Genomic DNA, 17883 nt, shown 5'->3' on the forward strand with positions numbered 1-17883 from the left:
ATGGAGCATTGCACTGTTGAGCCCCAGCCTGGAACCACAGCACACATAGAGAAACAGGAATTAATGCAAGTAATTGATAACAGTTCTAAATATACACGTCATCTTTCAGTGGAAATGCATTATGAGTAGCATAATTACTGACAGAAGGGCAACAAAAAGTGAACACGAGGTATTCATGTAAGACTTAAAAACGAAAGCAAAAGTGCAGGGGTGGCAGCATTTGCAAAAGGAGACCTTCCCCGATTTTGACTACTTATGGTTGTGCAGATGCCCAAAGTCCTATTTTTGCACTCCAGCCCTTTTCATCCCTCTTTCTAAATCTTCCTCATCTCCTCAGCCCATTTTCCTTCGCTCTCTAACTCTGATACTCACCGTCTTCATTACTTCTCAATCAGTGATGGCTGTTCTTTCCTCCTTCAGCCCCTCCCTGTGCTCCTCACTCGTGTTGGTGAGGCTGTTGGTCAGGAATCTATCTGCAGTTCAGACTATGAGGCTGTTGTGCTGACAGCTGCCAGCACAAATGTTTGCAGGAGAGAGTTCCCCCTGGGTTGTGTTGGATTTGGGCCTTTGAGAGGATGATTCTGGGCAGCAATGACTGCGTTTGCTCCACTGTTTCCCATGCTGCCTGCAGTGCTTTTCTTTACAGTGCAGTTGCAGCAATATTAGATTAATATCTGTGGCAAAACCAGCAAGCATTACTCACTTCTACTGATTGCCTCATTGCCAAAGACCGTAACAAGAATATTAGTTACATGCAAAGTAGCCCATCTGCATTCAAGAGATAATCATGAGTCCATTTTCTCCTTGGTGACAAACTGTGAGGAGCACAAAAGTGAGCCTGAAGGAGACAGGGATGGAGAGGTGACCCCGACCCGGCAGCAGCGTCACCAACGTGTCCCCCACCAGCTGTGCTCAGGCTGAGCTGAGGGCCCAGCTGCCCACACAGCAGTTGCCTCACCGAGCAGAACTCCACCAGAAATTCCAGTCCTCCATAAAATGTGCAGTGCAAGCAGCACGCCCAGAGCACCCAGCGAGCCCCGGCGAGTGCAGCACTGCCTTCACCTTGCAGTGAAGCAAGCAGAATTCCACCAGAGAGATATGAGGGAGCCAGGTCTGAAAGAGCATTGCTTATCTCTGTTACCAGAGGAAAGCCAACAAACACCCAGAGCTCAAGCTATCTCCCTCTGAGCTGGCCAGCAATGTCCAGCCTTGCTTATCAGTAGCAGCAAAACAACCACGTGTTGGATGGGTGTGAAGAGCCTTACTGTGAGCTTGATTTCACACAGAGCACAGCACAGGAGCTTCTTGCTTTGCTATGGTGTCTGATGATCTTTCCAGACCAGCAGTGCTGTGTTGGCAGAGGTCCCCACTGTACTGTCAAACCACGCATTGGCTGCAGCAGCTCACTGGGCTCATTGTGTGCCGTTTTATTTTGCAGTGTGTTGGTACGGCTGTGTGCACAGGGACAGCTCTTGTCTGGCATGGTGGAAACACTACCTATGGAGTCAGGATACCCCTAAACCATGCAGGTGGTTGTTGTGGAGGCGTATGGTCAGCTGAACACACATTGAGGCTTACAGTGAGGAGGCAATTCTGAAAGAAGCCGAGGAAACAAAAGCTCTCCTCTGCTCTGATTGTTTACATCCATGTGTGTTTGCATACTGCATATTGAACAGCTGTGTCTGTTAATATGGCATTAATAAGGGATGTATAGCTAGACAGCATTCCAGCTGGAGGCTCTTCTTATTTACAAGGTGATGCAATCAGGTGCTCAGTCTGAGCACTGCACCAGGAGACTATGGGAGACTATGGGAGACCGTGGGAGAATATGGGAGAATATGGGAGACTATAGGGGCCTACGGGAGACTATGGGAGACTATGGGAGACTATAGGAGCCTATAGGAGCTTATGGGAGCCTATGGGAGACTATGGAAGACCATGGGAGAATATAGGAGACTATGGGAGGTTTTGGAGCTGGCATGAAAAATCCCAGGTGAATCTTCAGGGGCTCTGGCTGCCCCTTTGTATTCTTCTAACTAATGAAATAATATGATTTTTCAGCACTTAGGAAAATGAACCTACCCTCACCCTCATCAGCTCCTCTGGGTGTTTTCTTTAGAGTACAGGTGTCCTTTTTCATCTGCCTGAAGCTTACACTGCCAAAAATAGCAGTACCGCAGAACACCTGCCCCAACTGCAGCTCGGAGTACAAATATTATCAGTTAAAGAGATTTGTTGCTTTTATTTCCCTGCAGATTGGAGGAGAAGTTGTGCAACAGGCTGGAGATTTTCTGTTAAGGAGCAGAGCAGGTGACAGCGGTATCCTGTTATGGCCCTTATCTCTGAGCAAGGGGACTCACAGCCCCGAGAGGCAAAGCCTCATCGAGGTTGTGGTGGCTGCTCCGGGTGAAGATGAAAGCAGCTCTGTAAGATGCAGGCTGAGAAACTCAGCTTGAGTTTCCTCATTACAGTGCAGAGAGGAAGAAGCACAGAGGTAGGAAGATCACACGCACACTCATACAAAAGTGCCTTCTTACACGTGCTAAGCTTGATGCTCGTACCAAATATTATGGTGTCCAAACAGATCCCAATACAATTATCCTTGTTTTTATTATTATTAATTCAGAAAAGGTGGCTCTTCATGTACACAGAGGGGAAATCTGCCTGCCTCACTTTTGCAGACGAGTTTTACTGCAGATGTTTTCTGTACATCCGATACCACATCACAGCACAGGAGCTCACTTGCGGTACTTTATTTTCCTCTTCCAAGCAATCTCTTCAAAGAATTTGTTTTCATGCTGAGGAGACACCTGGTGATGTTAGAAGGCTTTGATGGGACCCCATGCCATGCTATTTTTGAACGTGTTGGATCTCCAGCAGACAGCAGAGTAAACAGCACTCAGATTCTAAAGGGGTGGGATTAAGAAATGCTTTAAAGCTGCACACTTTTTTCTGTTGCACTTTCGTGTGAAACTCCCTGGATCTGAAAGCAGTTAGAAATACATCGAAATCTTACACACTTGTGCTAAGGGCACGTGCATTTGCCTGAATTTAAGGTCATAGAAATATGGAAATGTTTGGTGGAGAGGAATTCTGTTGGGCGTCTCGTCCAACCTCCCACCCAAGGAAGAGCTTCCATCAGTGTTCAGTGGGGTTTTGTGCAGCTGAGTCTTGAAAATCCCTAAGGATGGGGAGTCTCCAACTGGCCTCAGTGACCTGTTCCAGTACTACACCGCCTTATCATCGGATCATCAAATTGCTCAGGTTGGAAGAGACCTTCAAGACCATGCAACCTCCACCTAACCATACTACTCAACCCACCGCCAAACCTCCCTACTGATCTTTATATTCCTAATGTTCAGTTGGGTTTCCCAAGCCACAGTAGGTGTCCATTGCACACATTTCTTCTTCCTGGCCCCACACGTGGTGTCTTGATGTCCTTGGCCCAGCAGCAGCTGCAGCAAAGCTGAATGAAAGGCCTCACAGAGTAGAAGGCGGTAATGGTTTCCCTCATCCTACTGTAAGCCAACGTGTGGTTTTCTCTGTCTGAGACAAAAGCATGCTATTGGCTCATGGTCAGCCTGGAATCTGCTGTAATCCCCAGGTGACTGAGTAAAACACTCTGAGTTTCTGGTTCATGCACTCAGTAATGCAAAACAGTGACAACGCCACCACAAATAAACCCAAACCAACCAACAGACCCAAACCTACAAACCGACAAAGCCACAGTTCCCTATGGTCTGACTGGGACATTCACACCCCAACCAGTGTTGAGATTCAAGCTCAGGCAGAGCCCTGGGGAGTGGTGGGAACAGCTTTGGGACAGGGGGGAACTGTGGCTCTGCTCCGTGACACCATGGCCTTTTCCTCCATAACCTCATCTCACCCGGCTGCAGTGATATGGAGGAGGCCACGTTCCCCATGCCCTGTTTCTGACTCCCCACTCTTCTTCCACCATACAGCTGAGGATGAAGGGTTCCCAGGAACCTGACCGTTCTGCCCAATCAAACACAGCTCTGTTCCTCTGCAATTTAACAGCTCTCAGAATTGTAGCAGCCCTTTACAGTGCAGATCATTTCAGGGCTTGGTGTTGCATTTCCTGGGGATGACAATGCAGTTGCCCTACAGGAAGAGTCGTGCAGAGCCAGCAGTGTGTTTACTTCCTCTTCTTCAAGGATTGTAGCACAGAGAAATACAGTTCCTGACAGATATGTTGCAATGTTTTATTCTTTGGTAATGCTCACATAAACTAAGATCCAAACCATTTCCCAGCCTCGTGCAACAATAAGTTAATGTGCTGGGTGTTCACATGGGACCGTTTACCCAAAGGGTTAAGGGCTCTTCGTGGTCTCTTGGGGTTTCTAGTATTGTCCAAAGCCTGTATTGCTCTCACTTCCCTATGATGTGTGCCCACACGCCTGCCACACTAAGCAGGAAAATTACTCTCAGCACTACTTGGCTTTCCCATGGGGCTGTCTGGAGACCAGTGACCTTATTTCTAGGTTATTTTCTCCTACTTCTTCCCAAGTGAATATTCCCATTTGTGAAGGACCTGATCTCCCCTGCTGTGTCCTGCTTACTCCGCCTCATTTGCCAGAGGCCTGGAGATGATGCTGTCTTTAACCCAAATTTAACCCTGTGCCATGTGTGCACTGCCACCTTCCTGAAATTCAACTGCTTCCAATGGGTGGAGGTGAATGATGATTCCCAGTACAGAAAGTTGCCACCAAAATTAATGAGAGCATCAGAAATTCTCCCACTTGCATCCTGTATAACCTACTGGGGATAATAACTACACACAGCGTAACAGATAGAAGTGTCATTGGACGTGCTTTCTGAGGAAAGTTATTTGGATGAGCTGCTTTTTCACCTTAATTAGCAGAGCTGTGTCTGCTTCATTTCAAGAGTTATTGGGAATTGTTATTAACTGAGGGCAGTATCTGTTCAATCATTGCGCCAGAAGGGTAAGGAGCAGCCTCCCTGCTGGTTTCCATCCTGCAGACAGTGCAGGTGGACATTCCTCTGAAGATACAGCACAGATCATTGCTTTCATAACCGTGTTGCTCACCACCTTTTAATCACAGAGATCAGCAAGAAAGGAGGGGCTGGAACGTGCCATGCAGGGCAAAGAGCTGGGCAGGGAAGAACAAGGGGCAGGAGTGGGAAAGAGGTACTGAGCAGCACTGAGGAAGGAGGAGTTGGGAAGGAAATCCTTGCTAAAATGCAAAATCCAGTGCTGCTTGAGAACATTCTGCCATTTACATACACACACTGATCCTCTGCGAAGCATTGCAGCCATTGCGCAGCACTGTGCTGAGGGTGGTTCTGGAGCTCTGCTTATATGAGGAAGCACTGAGCCATCACTGTCACCTCGAGTCCATCACCTACAGAGGAAGCACCATCTGCGGACAGAAAACAGATGAAGGGAAACAAATGATTTCCAACACCTGAAAATGAAGGTTTGACAGCAGCACCAGAGGACCTGCAGTGAACTCAGCAGCAATGCTCTGCGTGTGTCTGTCCGTGTGCTACAAACACATTATGGTCCCATGGGTGCTGCCCCAGTGCTGCTCTTTGCTGTGACCCCAGAAAATAGAGAGAGAGAGAGAGCAGAAAGGAGCTGGTACAGGAAGGCACTCAGGAGGGCGTTGGTTTTAAGTCTGGGAAGGGAAGGGCTTCACGGGGCAGGGCTGCCCACACAGGGCAGAGGCAGCAGAGCAGTGGCCACTGCCTGCTCCTCGCTGAGCTGAACCTTTTCCTTGTCACTATGTGCCTAAAGAGGTGCACTGAGAGCCCAGCAGGCCTTATCAGTCCCTGCCTTCTGGCAAACACTGAATTGCATTCAGACTTTGGGGTTCTGCTCCAACCCGTCCTGGCCCCAATCCCCACAGAGTGGGGTGCCCAAACGCAGAAGTTGGTTCCTCCCAGCAGCACAGAGCTCTGCTGTCAGCTTTCAGACACCTCTCCAGAGCCCGAGTGCCATCAGAGGAGCACCAGGGCCACATTGCTTTTCGCAGCTTCTTCACAATAGCTTCAAACAGAAGATGAAAGATGAACGTGGAAACGCACAGAGCAAAACAAAACATTTGGTCCCTCGGGGCTGAAAGGCAGTGAAACCAAAGGGAAGTGAGATCTCGGGGTATTTGGGGACGTGGCTGTGGGCAGAGGCCGGGGAGGAGCGTGGCAGATGGGTGCACAGCAGGCAGGGCAGGAGCAGCTCTGCTGGTGCCAAAGAGCAGAGCCATCCTTTTCCGTTGCCCTTCAGGAAGAACAGTAGGATATGGAATGGGGGCAGATTTCAGAAGTAGAATTGAGCTAGAAGGTGAACAGAGAGAAGGACAGCATGCTGCCATCCAGGTGTCCCTTTTAGCCCCCACTCGTGCCCCAGCTTTTGCACAACACACACTTTCTGCAGCTGCTTTGTCCCTGTGGTGTGGCATCGAGCAATGCATCGAGCAGGACAAGGGGAAACGGTTTAACGTTGAAGGAGGGAAGATTTAGGTTGGATGTCAGAGGGGAAGTTCTTTACTATGAGAGTGGTGAGGTGCTGGAACAGCTGCCAGAGGGGCTGTGGATGCCCCATCCATCCCTGCAGGTGTTCAAGGCCAGGTTGGATGGGGCCCTGGGCAGCCTGGGCTGGTATGGAGTGTGGAGGTTGGTGGCCCTGCCTGCAGCAGGAGTGTTGGAGCTTCGTGGTCCTTGAGGTTCCTTCCAACCCAACCATTCTGTGATGCTGTGAGTGATGCTTCTCCAGGAAGAAGAGCTGCATTGTTCACTGTCCTCCTCTGCAGAGCTGGGCTGGAGCAGCACCCATTCTGGCAGCCTTTGCAGTTTCCTCGTATCAGATAAAAGAGAGAGAGATGATGAAAAATATGATTCATTAACAAAAAAAAATAATAAAGACCCACAGATAGTAATCTGAGAAAACTAAACACGTGCGATCTCTAAATGAGGCTTAATTGCTTTAGACAACCACCAACCCTAAGGGAAAGGGCTCGATCTGAAGGCTCCATCTCGCGGCGAAGAGCAGCAAGTTCACTTCTGGGGAAGAAATACCGGCGGGGGTGCAAACGGGAGTTGCTCGCTCTTGTGCAGAAGTTCGCTTTAACACCACAGAGATCCCCGAGGTGACACTACAGCGGGGCCCAATGGGCAGAGTGTGCTCGGAAGGCAGAAGGAAGCTGGAAGGTCTGCCGTCCGCTCTGCCTATCAGCCCGCTGAGCATCACGGCTCCTTAAAGCCGTTCCCCGGCGCTGGGGTGAGGAGCCGGGCGGCGCTGCCTTCAGCTTTCTGCTGGGCAGCCCAGAGGAAGAGCAGCAGCTGCCGCCTTATCGGCCTTCCTCCAGCAGCAGCACGCTGCCGTGCGTCGTCTTTCTTTTTCTATTTCTTTGTTTTCTTTGGCTACGGTTCTAGGATTCGAATGGAAAGCAAGGCTGGCTTGCACCGTGCCCGGTCATCCCCTCCTTCCTCCCATAGCCAGCAGGAAAGGGAGCACAGAGCCATCAGCTGCCTTGCAGGGCGCATGGAGGACTCTGCCACTTGGGGCTAATCACACTGCCCCAGCTGTACTCATCACCCCGAGGCACCATTCTGCTCCATGCCTTCCTATGTTTTCCCTGCCCCGGCTACAGTGCCAAGTAACAAACGAATGCACCGTGATGTGTATTGGGTTTATGGCAGTGTTTTCCTGCTGCTGCTCCCCATGAGTTGGTCCTTAATGTCCTTCATAGGAGATATTTACTCTGAGGGCTTTGGTGCTGAGCACACCAAGTGATCAAAACCAGACAGCTCCATTTTTCCTGGAAAAAGAAAGGGGGAACAACAACAACAAAAAAAAGATCTCACTTTCCAAATTAACACAAATCAGCTTGAAGATCAGCTTGTCCCAATGAACGAACACCATGTTCTTTCTCAGTCATGGGCCTTTCCTGTGGGAGCTGCAGAGAAAACACTTTTCAGCTAACCACGTGGCATCGCAGCACTTCTCCTTCTCCATATCTGCTCCCTGCAGACGTGCCAAGCAGAACTCGCACTGCTGTCCGTGCAGCTCCCCTTCAGACAGGTGACCTTGCTGAGCCCAGGGCTCTGCCATGCCTGCTGCTGCCTATGTGAAGCATTCTGCTCTTCCTCAGTGCTGTGTGAAGCCTTCTGAGGGCTCCTCACGCTCTCTGAAACACAGTTTGCCATTGAATTCTCTGAGGTTTGGCCCATAAAGCAGCAGGGTGTAATTATACCCTCCAACCATCGCGACTTGAAAGCGCCGTGATCTCTCCCTTTGCTCTCCACGAGCTGTAACTCAATGCAAAGCCCTCTGTCGCTTCCCATTTTCCACCTCTTTCATTCATTCCCGCTGAATAATTAAAAGTGGCTCATAAATAAACACCGGGGATGATTTCCGCAGTGCTCTGTATGTACTTGCAGGGCTGGTACTTCTGTCATTGGCCCACTTAAGTGATTTTGAAGGGTTGTATACGGGTTCCTTTTACAGCGTATTTGAAGTCTGTAATCCTGCTTAAATACACAAAAATAGGAAGGATTAACAAACTGCCACGCTGAGGCCAAAAGAAGACAGAACTAAAAGCAATCAAGGAGCAGCCTATCGGATACATGAAATAAATTGGGGGAAAAGTGGGGAACTGTCAACAAAAATAATACGTTATGGATCCTCAAGCCTTCGTGTTTATGCTAGAGGAAGCCTAAAATAATCTGTGGTTTCTGGTGCTTGATTTAGTTTTCCACAAGCCTAATTAACACCAGATTAAGCTTGCTGCCACTATAGTTTATTACTGAGATTGACAAATACTCGCTGTTTATTTGTTTTCTACCAAAAATGACTGGAGGCAATAACAGTATGACACAGCTAATAAGCTTGAAAACAATGCCATAATAGTCACTTCTATAAACTTCATCCTTAGGAAAAACCCCATGACTTCCCATATGTTCTGCGGTCCTTTTGAAGGAAGAAGTCCCATTGATTGGACATCCCACTGTTTGGATGTCCCATTGATTGGAAGCCCCGCTGACTGGATGGCCCATTGGCTGATGGGATGTCCCATTGATTTAGGATACATCCCTGGATGTGCCCAAGGCCAGGCTGAGGGGGCCCTGGGCAACCTGATCTGCTAGGGGGCAACCAGCCCACAGCAAGGCTTGGGGCTGGGAGGGCTTTGGGATCCCTTCCAACCCAACCATTCTATGATGCTGGGATGCTGTGATGCTATGAAATGAATACATACACGAATAAAACCAGGGCAGGGCACACGGGGGTGAGCAGGTCAGATGAACTCACTTCACAGCAGATCAGGGCCAGTCCCGCTGCTGGGATTTCCCTCTGTAGTCCTCACCTCTCCCCAAAGCCAAGGCTGAAAGGCACACGGAGCCCCAGCTATTTCTGGAAAGCACAAAGGGATCAGCCAGTGCCAATGCCTGATGGGAAGGGGCAAATGTCAGGATTTAGTGGCTTTCTGCTGTTTGCATTTAAGTCACTGCTGGAAGCAGCTCACTCGGGTATGACACGGGCTGTGAGGACACCCACGCTGGGACACAGCTCACATCTTTCTCTCCAGCTGTGCAATTCAGAGGTGGATACCTCTGTGCACCCTACCCGGAGCTACAGCCCTATCCCAGGCATACCTGGGAGCAGCTATTGCCACACAGCAGGTCATCATGCCCCACGGTGTTGTTAATGTGGCTGAGGAGTAGAGTGGACAGGCCATGGCGCCATTTGGATTTAATAATTCACTTCCATTCCTTGTTAGCCCAGATTTCTCAGCCAACTGTGCAAGGATTTATCATTTGTGAACTGTAAGTGAATTACTGCAGGGTAACCCAACCCCGAAGAGAAGGTGATATGCTGCATATGGCTGTGGAGTGGGGGCTGGGCTGCAGCATGGGGGAGAAGCCCAGTGCCCTCCGTGGGACGTGCTTTCCTTCAGCAAGGATGGGGACAAATGAAGAATGGAGACATGGGTCAACACCTGAGAGCAACGGGACAAGGGTCTGTTGGGTGGCATTGCCCCTTCTGGCTCTGGCTGAGCCCAGAAAATAGCATCCCAGCCAGAAGTGCCATTTTCTAGTTGAAAACTCATGCTTTCATAGTGGAGAGCAACCCTGGGCTCAGGATCCAAACCACAGGGAGACTTCTTTTCCCTCCTCCCTTTGTATTTTGTGATCAATGTCTGATGTTCCTCACATATATCATAGCAGTCAGCCTCAGAAATGGTGTGGCAGTGAAATCCAGTGAGTAATTAAGCCCTTCACCTCATCACCGTGGGTGTTACCTTGGCTTGGTTGGCTCTTCCTTTGTTGAAGTGGAAGAGCAGCCATGACTCACATGCTGCATGGTGCAGGTGTGGCACATAGGGACACAGCACTGTGGGTATGGTGGGATGGGTGGATGGTTGGTGAGTTTCCTGCAGCTCCTGAGCCACTGGCAGGCTTTGCAGGGACTGATCCTGATTTTGCAAGTAGCAATGGGACCCAGGAAGGGCAGAGCACAGAACAGAATCACCCCTCTATCATCCCATAGTGCAGCACCCATGCACCCACCAGCGAGCATCTGCTGGATTCAGAACCAACCAGCACCAAAGTCCAGTCCTTTTGCTCTCTCCATCATTGCACGCTGGGTGTTTTGCACCGAGGGAAAGGCAAGAAGTGCTGCAGGAGCTTGCAGCTCGTTGCAAGGCTCGGCTGGCCCTGCAGCAGCCGTGAAAATCCTCTTTCCTTCTCGCAGCCTCTATCCACTTGTTCCCCATCAGCCATCGTACGGAGCAATCCGCGTGCCTGCAGCTTTCTGCTTTAATTGCCATGGAAATCTGATAATTCCATTCTACAGGAGAGCTGAGGAAAACTCAGGAAGAGCTCCGATTACTGAAAACTGGAAAAAATTAATCTTGATTAAAGCACTTCCCCCCTGAAAATAAGGACCTCCTGAACCCCGCAGAGCTGATTGCTCAGGAGCTGCTCGTGGGGCAGTGTCTGACTGTACCCGTGCTGTATTTGTCCTGCAGCAGCACACAGGGTGCAACCACCACGAGGCAGAGAGGAGAAAACCCCTGAAGGTGTAACACAGTGGGGTGTCAACAAAAAGTTGCTTCGGTTCCCTTCCAAGGCAAAGAGCCAAAATATGAGCGTTACCTTCCCGAGCCATTAATGCCGCACAAATGCCCGTCAGCTGTCAGCACCCATAGAACTTCTCCAGCAAAAAGAAATAGGGTTTGAGCAACAGAGGTGTTTCGCCAGCACAAAACATTTTTTTTTTTATATGATTTCTATTATTTTTTCTTTACTTTCAACTTTCCATCCCCCCCTGCAATGAGGCTCTCCCATGCTGCAGGGCCCCAGCAGCCCACCCCATGCAGCCCCATTCCCAGAGCGGGGCTCTGCCCTCACCCCCCCATCCCCACTCACTCAGCCCCACAGATGCTTGCAATTATCCGCAGATGCAGGATGGGAATGCAGATTTGGTGGTTACAATTTGTACCCCCCAAAATTGTCCTTTTGAAGAGTTGTCTCCCAATTTCTCCAGGCTTTCAACACTGTATTTATTCAGCAATTGACTCCAGGAGAAGAGAGCAAACGTTACCCTTGCACCGAATCCCCTTCAGCAAGGGAGATCTATGGCACAATTAAGTAGAAATGGGCCGGATTCGCTTGGAGGAAGGCACATGCAGGGCAGGAGCAGCCCAACTTTCCTTCAAACCTGTGATATTTGGTTTTTCTTCCCTTCTGCTTGATAGCAGCTCCCAGCGTCTGCGTGGCGGGGCTGAAACCCCAGCAGCCACCAACACAGAGCTCAGCAATGCAGCCCTGCCAGCACTGCTCACATTCCGTCAAATCCCCACTAAAGATAAAGGAAATCACTGCAAAAGGGGAAGCTTAAGGGCAAGGAGGCATGCAGCCAGGGTGGGAAACACTACGTGCTCCTAGCAGCCAACCATTCCAGCTATGCTCAAGCAACTGAATGCTATTGTTCAGAATTTGACTTGCTTGCTATTAAATAGATATCAAAGAGACAATAAAGCCCAGCACTGCCATCCTGCTAGGGGCTTTGGGTACTTGAAGCTCACTGTTAAAAGAGATGGAAACAGAAGGCAGCAGAACACCGCAGGGCCAAGACGTGCACACCATCAGATTTTGCAGTTTCCTTACCCCAGGGGAAGCTCAGCAGCACAGCTCTGCATTTCCCCGTGCAACACTTTGCTGTGTAACACCCAAGTGGGTCTATGGATGCATATCCGTGCCCCTGCCTGTGCTGACAAGGCCCACGTTAAATAAAGACACCAAAATGCAATAGCTGCCAAATCATCTCCCGCAGCATCAGCTCTTCTTGCATGAAGCTGTGGGCCTGAGGGGGGTCTTTAGCATCCTGGGGAGCAAGGAGGGGCTGTGAGGGGAGGAGGTCTGTCTGCATGGGAAGGCTGAGACCTTCTGCCTCCCCGGCAGGATCCTGAGGCCCTCTGATCACCTCCTCCAACATTTCTCCCTAGATATAAGAATCATGGGATCATTAAAGTCAGAAAAGGCCCCTACAATTATCAAGTCCAACCACTGACCACACCATAGAAGATCCCAGGAGGCACAAACCCACGGCCAAGTCCCTCCCCTTTCCCATCCATCATACCACTCACAGCCCACTCTATGGTCCCTAAGGGTGGCTCAAGGTGACCCTCCCACAAGCAGCCCTTCCTCTCCCCTCAAATCCCCCATACTGGGATCTCCATCAGTCCCTCGTCTCTACAGGACACTCCCGAGGGGCCGCAGCCACTTCCCCTGGACCTCATTATTCCATTGACAGCAGTCAATATCTCCCTGCATAGGAATGTATTTACTTACAGGCACATAAGTAATTCATTTATGAAATTGAATTATCTGACTAGGGAGATTGTGTGTTTTGATTGTGTAGCTGTACTTCTGAAACCGACTTAGGATTGATAAAAGCCAGATGGAAAGCGGAAACCGTCCATTTCATGACTCTTTAAACGTTTAAGTTGGTTAACCCTTGTACTGCACGAGTTTTGATGTCGGGCCAGAGTGTGGAAGCAATTTGTTGGTGAGTTCTCAGGATGCAAAGGGGCTGCGAGCGCTCAGTGGGTTGGGTGCTGAGGGGAAGCGAGCGGTTGGCCTCCAGCTATGGAGACCTGGGGGAGAAAACACCGCAAAGCAAGAGGTGTCACCACGAGGATCGCTGCAGCCAAGGGGCTTCTAAAGGAAGAGGCAAAACCCCAATGAGCAGAAGAGCTGCTGAGCCGTGCCGAGCAGAGCCAGCTCTCTACACTGCGCTTCCCTTCTTACTTTTGGAGTCTGCTCTTCCCCAGGGCCGCACGGTGCTAAATTTCCATTACTTCTCCAATTACCCAAACCTGTCCAAAATACACGCCGGTGGTATTACAAACCAGCATTGCATTCCCTTAATAACTGAGGCAGAACGTGACCCGGCGGCCCGAGCGCGGTGCCCGCGGCACATCTGGGAACATCTGCACCGCATCCCACCCTGCAGGTGCCGGGCTTTGTGCTCTGCCAGAGCCCTTCCTTCCGTGAGAAGGCCCTGAGGTTAAATGGCCCTAAATTGGCTTACAGCCCCGCCAGTGCCGATCACAAAAGGGAAAGCAGGCCAGAACAAGATGCTTTACAATCCCAGTTTCCATCCTGTTCATATTTTCCAAGGCCGTTTTCTTGTTTTCCTGATGCCAAAAAATGCATATTGGGAAAGAGGAACATAACTCACATAGCAGAAATCCGAAATAATCACTGCTGCTCACAGAGTGCAATCCTGGCGCTGCCAGCCCACGCTGCGGTCCTGTGTTCCACATGCTGATGGATCTGTGCCACCACCTCAGAGGTTTTGGGGCCATCCGTCCAACACTGGGGGCTGTGCTGCTCGGAGAGATGAAGTTGTGTGGATCCCGGCAGAGGTGGGTACTCTCAGTCCAATGTACTCCTGTGTTGGGCAAAGCAAGCAAAGAGGCTGCAGTGGGGCTGCGAGAGGAAAGCTTCCCTCTGCCTGCAGTTACTCTTTGCAGGGCTAAAAGAAAGTAAAAGTTGTGCACTCAGAAAGGCCATGAAAGGAAAAACCTTCTTAGCAGAGCACGAAGCAAAGGAACGGTACAACTCCTCTTTATCAGGTTGCTTCATCAGGAATATTAGGTAAATTGGGATTTATTATTATTGTTATTAAATATGGAGAAAAAGATGTTAATTCTTCAGACCTGCTTGCTGGGGACAGGGATTGCCAAGGAGGGGAGCAGCTCCTCACATCAGCTTTCCTAGCACTACCAAAACTCAGGCTGATTTGGAAAACCCAAAGCTTTGGATCAGAGAAGCGATCAGAGAAGCAAAGCCCTCAGTGACCACAGGACAGAGGGCAAATACAGCCCCAAATGGCTGCTTGGATCCCATCCCCTCCTGCAGCTCTTGCTGCTCACAAACACTGAAACACTTTGGAATTGGATTGGAGATGCATTTTTCCCTGTGATTTCCTAACACGGATTTCACAAAACCTGATCACCCAAATAGCATCCTAGTATTTTTTATTCATCAAAAAAAATGATTGTTTTTACAAATCATGAATTAAGTAACACCAGGAGCAAAGCAGACCTGCACAGCCAGCAGTCCTCAGGGGCAAATATTTTCCACCTCTCCTAAAGGAGAGGTGACAATTATCCCCATTTTCCCATACAAATGGAGGACAAAACCCTCATGGGGATTCAGTGACAGCGCTCACATCCCAGCTCCACGCAAACAGTGCAAATGGCACCGAGAATCACATTGTTTCACCTCAAAACTCGCAGAGCTGCTTCCTGCAGCTCTTCTCAGGAGCAGGAGATCATTACTTTACCAAGGGGGGGAAAAACAGAAAGAAAACTCATTTCCTTCCTTCTGCTCGAGTTTCAGAGGAAATTCCGCATCGTCGCCCCAGGGAGAACGGGAAAGAAAACAGGGAGGAAAAACCTTTTGGTGCGACGATGGGGAATAACGCGAGCGCTGCGCGCTGCTGGGCTGGGAGCGAAGCACAGAGCCCGGGCAGAAGAGCGGCTGGGATGGGATACCGGGTGGGCTGCATCCAGAACGGGCCCGTACGCTGCATGCGCAACGAGGGGGGCTGCAGGAAGCGCTGTTTGCGGGCTCCGGCCTCCAGGTGGCAGGCAGAGGCCGGGGTGCTTCTGGCCGTGCGTCCTCCGACGAAAGCCCGAGGTGGTATCGATGCGGGTAAATAATCGGCACGGACAAACGGTGCCGGATCCTTCAGAGCTTTACCCGGCTTTGCACCCTTTATCCCCGTGCATTTCAGTTCGCAGGTGATGCCACCTGGGTGTTTTTTCTATCTCCACGCCAGCATTTTTCCTCTACTTCAGCGTTCCCAGAGGTGCGTTCCTTGTTGCGGCGCCTATCGCGGCGCTGGAAGTGCCTCCCATCCTCCTCAACAGACCGTGCACCGACCTGCAGCACCACGCTGAGATAAGGAGAGGGCTCTGGGATGAATAAGCTGAGAACAGGGAGCCCCATTGCTGCCCCTTAAGGCACCTTCCTTCGGTACCAGGATCTCAGCAGAAGGAGGTGGGGCTGCCAGGCAGGAGGTGCCCCTGCGAGGCACCACTGGGACGGAACCGGCTCACCTTTCCAGGATCACTTCCCAGGGAAGCAAATTGCACACGAAAAGTATTTGATTCGAGTTCATAGCCAAGAAAAAAAAAAAGAAATCACAGAACAAACATCTCCCCTGCTTGAAGGGCCCTCTTCAAGTGTCAGAAACGAAATGGAGCAGGATGATTAACACTGGCATCCTGGTGCCCCACTGCTGAGCTCAGATAGATGAGACCCCATTCCTCCCCCAGGTCACCTCTGTGTTTTTGGGGTTGGCCTTGGGACAGGGCCATCAGCCAAGACAGAGATGGTTCATTGCCTCAGGGAGATGCAGTGCTGTACCATTTGTTATTAGTAACACCCGTCTCATTCTCAGTGCTGTTTGGGCACTGTGTGCCACGGAGCAGATGGGGCTCATTTGAAGCCCTCCAGATCACAGGGGTCCATGTGCAACTGATAAAGGCCCACTGGGGGGGAGGGAAGGGGGTGCTCTCAAGGCAAGTCCAAGCAGGACGCCCTATATGTTTTCTAAGTGCTAAGCTCGAGGGAAATTACTTCATCAAAACCCGATCCAGACCACAGTAATGAAGACTGTGATGTAGCCAGTGTTCAACCATGTTGACTTTGCAGCACTGGAATTAATCCATCTGCATTGCAGCTCGGTGAAATCACTTCCAGCCCGCAGCAGCTCTGGGGCTGACTTCATCCTCACAGCCCCAGATGTGGAGCCCGGGGGGGGGGGGGGGGGGGGGGGGGGGGGTGGAAAATCACAGCATGGTGACAGCTGCCCATCCTCAGGGGCACCGGGTTCCTGCTGGGGACAGGAGGGTTTTGGTGGCTCGGAGCTGCCATGGGCTGCACTGTGGTGCTCTGTGCCCCTGGGCGGGTTGGCTGCTCTGTTTCACCAGGTGAAAAAACATCACAGAAATCCCAGTTTTGGTGGGTTTTCTGGAGCCAAACTTCAGGAACTGCTGGGTTCTGACCCTGGGAAAGGCTGTCACAAGCCCTGGGTGCTGGGATGACCAACGCAGGTCACCACCAAAGGCACACAGCCTTCCTGCCATCGCACTGCTTATTGAGACAGCCTGCTCAAAGCACTCCAACTCACCCATTCTCAGCTTTCTGAGGGCCTCCCTTCTTTATCTGCCAGCAAAGGCAGCATTTAAAGCACATGGAAGGGGAAGAAACAAAACAGGCAGCTCATGCAGCGCTGCAGGCAATGGGATGCACCTTCAGAAACCATCCTAGAAGGACGCAGCTTTGAAGGAAAGCCTGAGTACACCTAAAGGCATTTTTCAGCCCTTGTGCTCTTGCTGGGCTTTTTGCAGTCTTACCCAACCCCGAAGTGTAATTTAATTAAGTTTGTTTAATTTCTTTAATTTTTTTTTAAATGCATGTGGGACTGGTAAACTTAATTAAAAAGAAACATTGTTAAGCAGTCTGATACAGTTATAATTTGATTTAAAGTGCTGGACGATACCAACATTAGAAACGTAAACCGATACATTACAGGAAAAATAAAAGGCTTTAAGTGGAATTTTACAGTTTCTCCTCATTCATGGCAGGTTTTGGGGATGGGGAGAATTACAAAGATTTCTGCCTCCCTTTCATTGCTGCAGAGTGAGGGATATTTCCTACCCAGCAGAGCACTGTTGGTTCATTGCACTGCATGCAGGTGGGTACCTTTGTTCCCACAGCCTGGAGTCCCACCTGCACAGCAATCTGAGCCAGAGCTCCCCAGGGTTTCAGGGGCCAAAGGGGAGAGATTTGGGTTTGCCCCCAGAGCAACCAGTGGGGTTACAGAGAGGGAAGACTCTACCCAGCAGGAAGGAAGCAGCTTCCATCCACCCCAGCTGTAACACTGCTAGAGATAAACAGTGCAATATACCCCATTACACGACACGCTCCAACTCACCTCTGCTCACAGTGCTCTTTGCTATGGCTTTGCTCATGTTGTGCCTCACAGCTCATCCAGGCACCCACAGCTCCGTGCTCAAACCCTGCCCAGAGCTCACTGCTGAGCCAGGCTGGGCATTGGGCAGACATTGAGGCTGCAAGAGAGAGAAGGTGAGGCACAGCTCTCCTCCAGCACCACAAACCCCTCCTCAGACATGGCTGCAGTGAGGCACTGAGGCTGAGCAGCCCCAGCTCTGCACCAGCAGGATGCATAACTATTTCTTAGTTAAAAGCAATAGCTAAAAGTATCACTTATTCCCCCCACAAATCAACATATTTAGCACTTTTTTCATAATCTCTTACCTGAAGCACATACAGAAACAACGCCCCCATCACTCTGAAGCT

At 50.4% G+C, this 17883-nt stretch overlaps 1 long non-coding RNA gene across 1 annotated transcript; it reads right to left on the bottom strand.

Annotated features, from left to right (window-relative positions):
* Positions 1-5058: 5058 nt before the first annotated feature.
* Positions 5059-17883, bottom strand: LOC107052040. The gene is made up of 3 exons (XR_005859743.2): positions 17842-17883; positions 17498-17633; positions 5059-13939 (listed from the first exon to the last, which is right to left on the bottom strand). It is a non-coding gene; the product is annotated as an uncharacterized LOC107052040 (long non-coding RNA).

Source organism: Gallus gallus, chromosome 4 (assembly GCF_016699485.2).
Source record: "Gallus gallus isolate bGalGal1 chromosome 4, bGalGal1.mat.broiler.GRCg7b, whole genome shotgun sequence".
Classification (NCBI taxonomy): domain Eukaryota; kingdom Metazoa; phylum Chordata; class Aves; order Galliformes; family Phasianidae; genus Gallus; species Gallus gallus.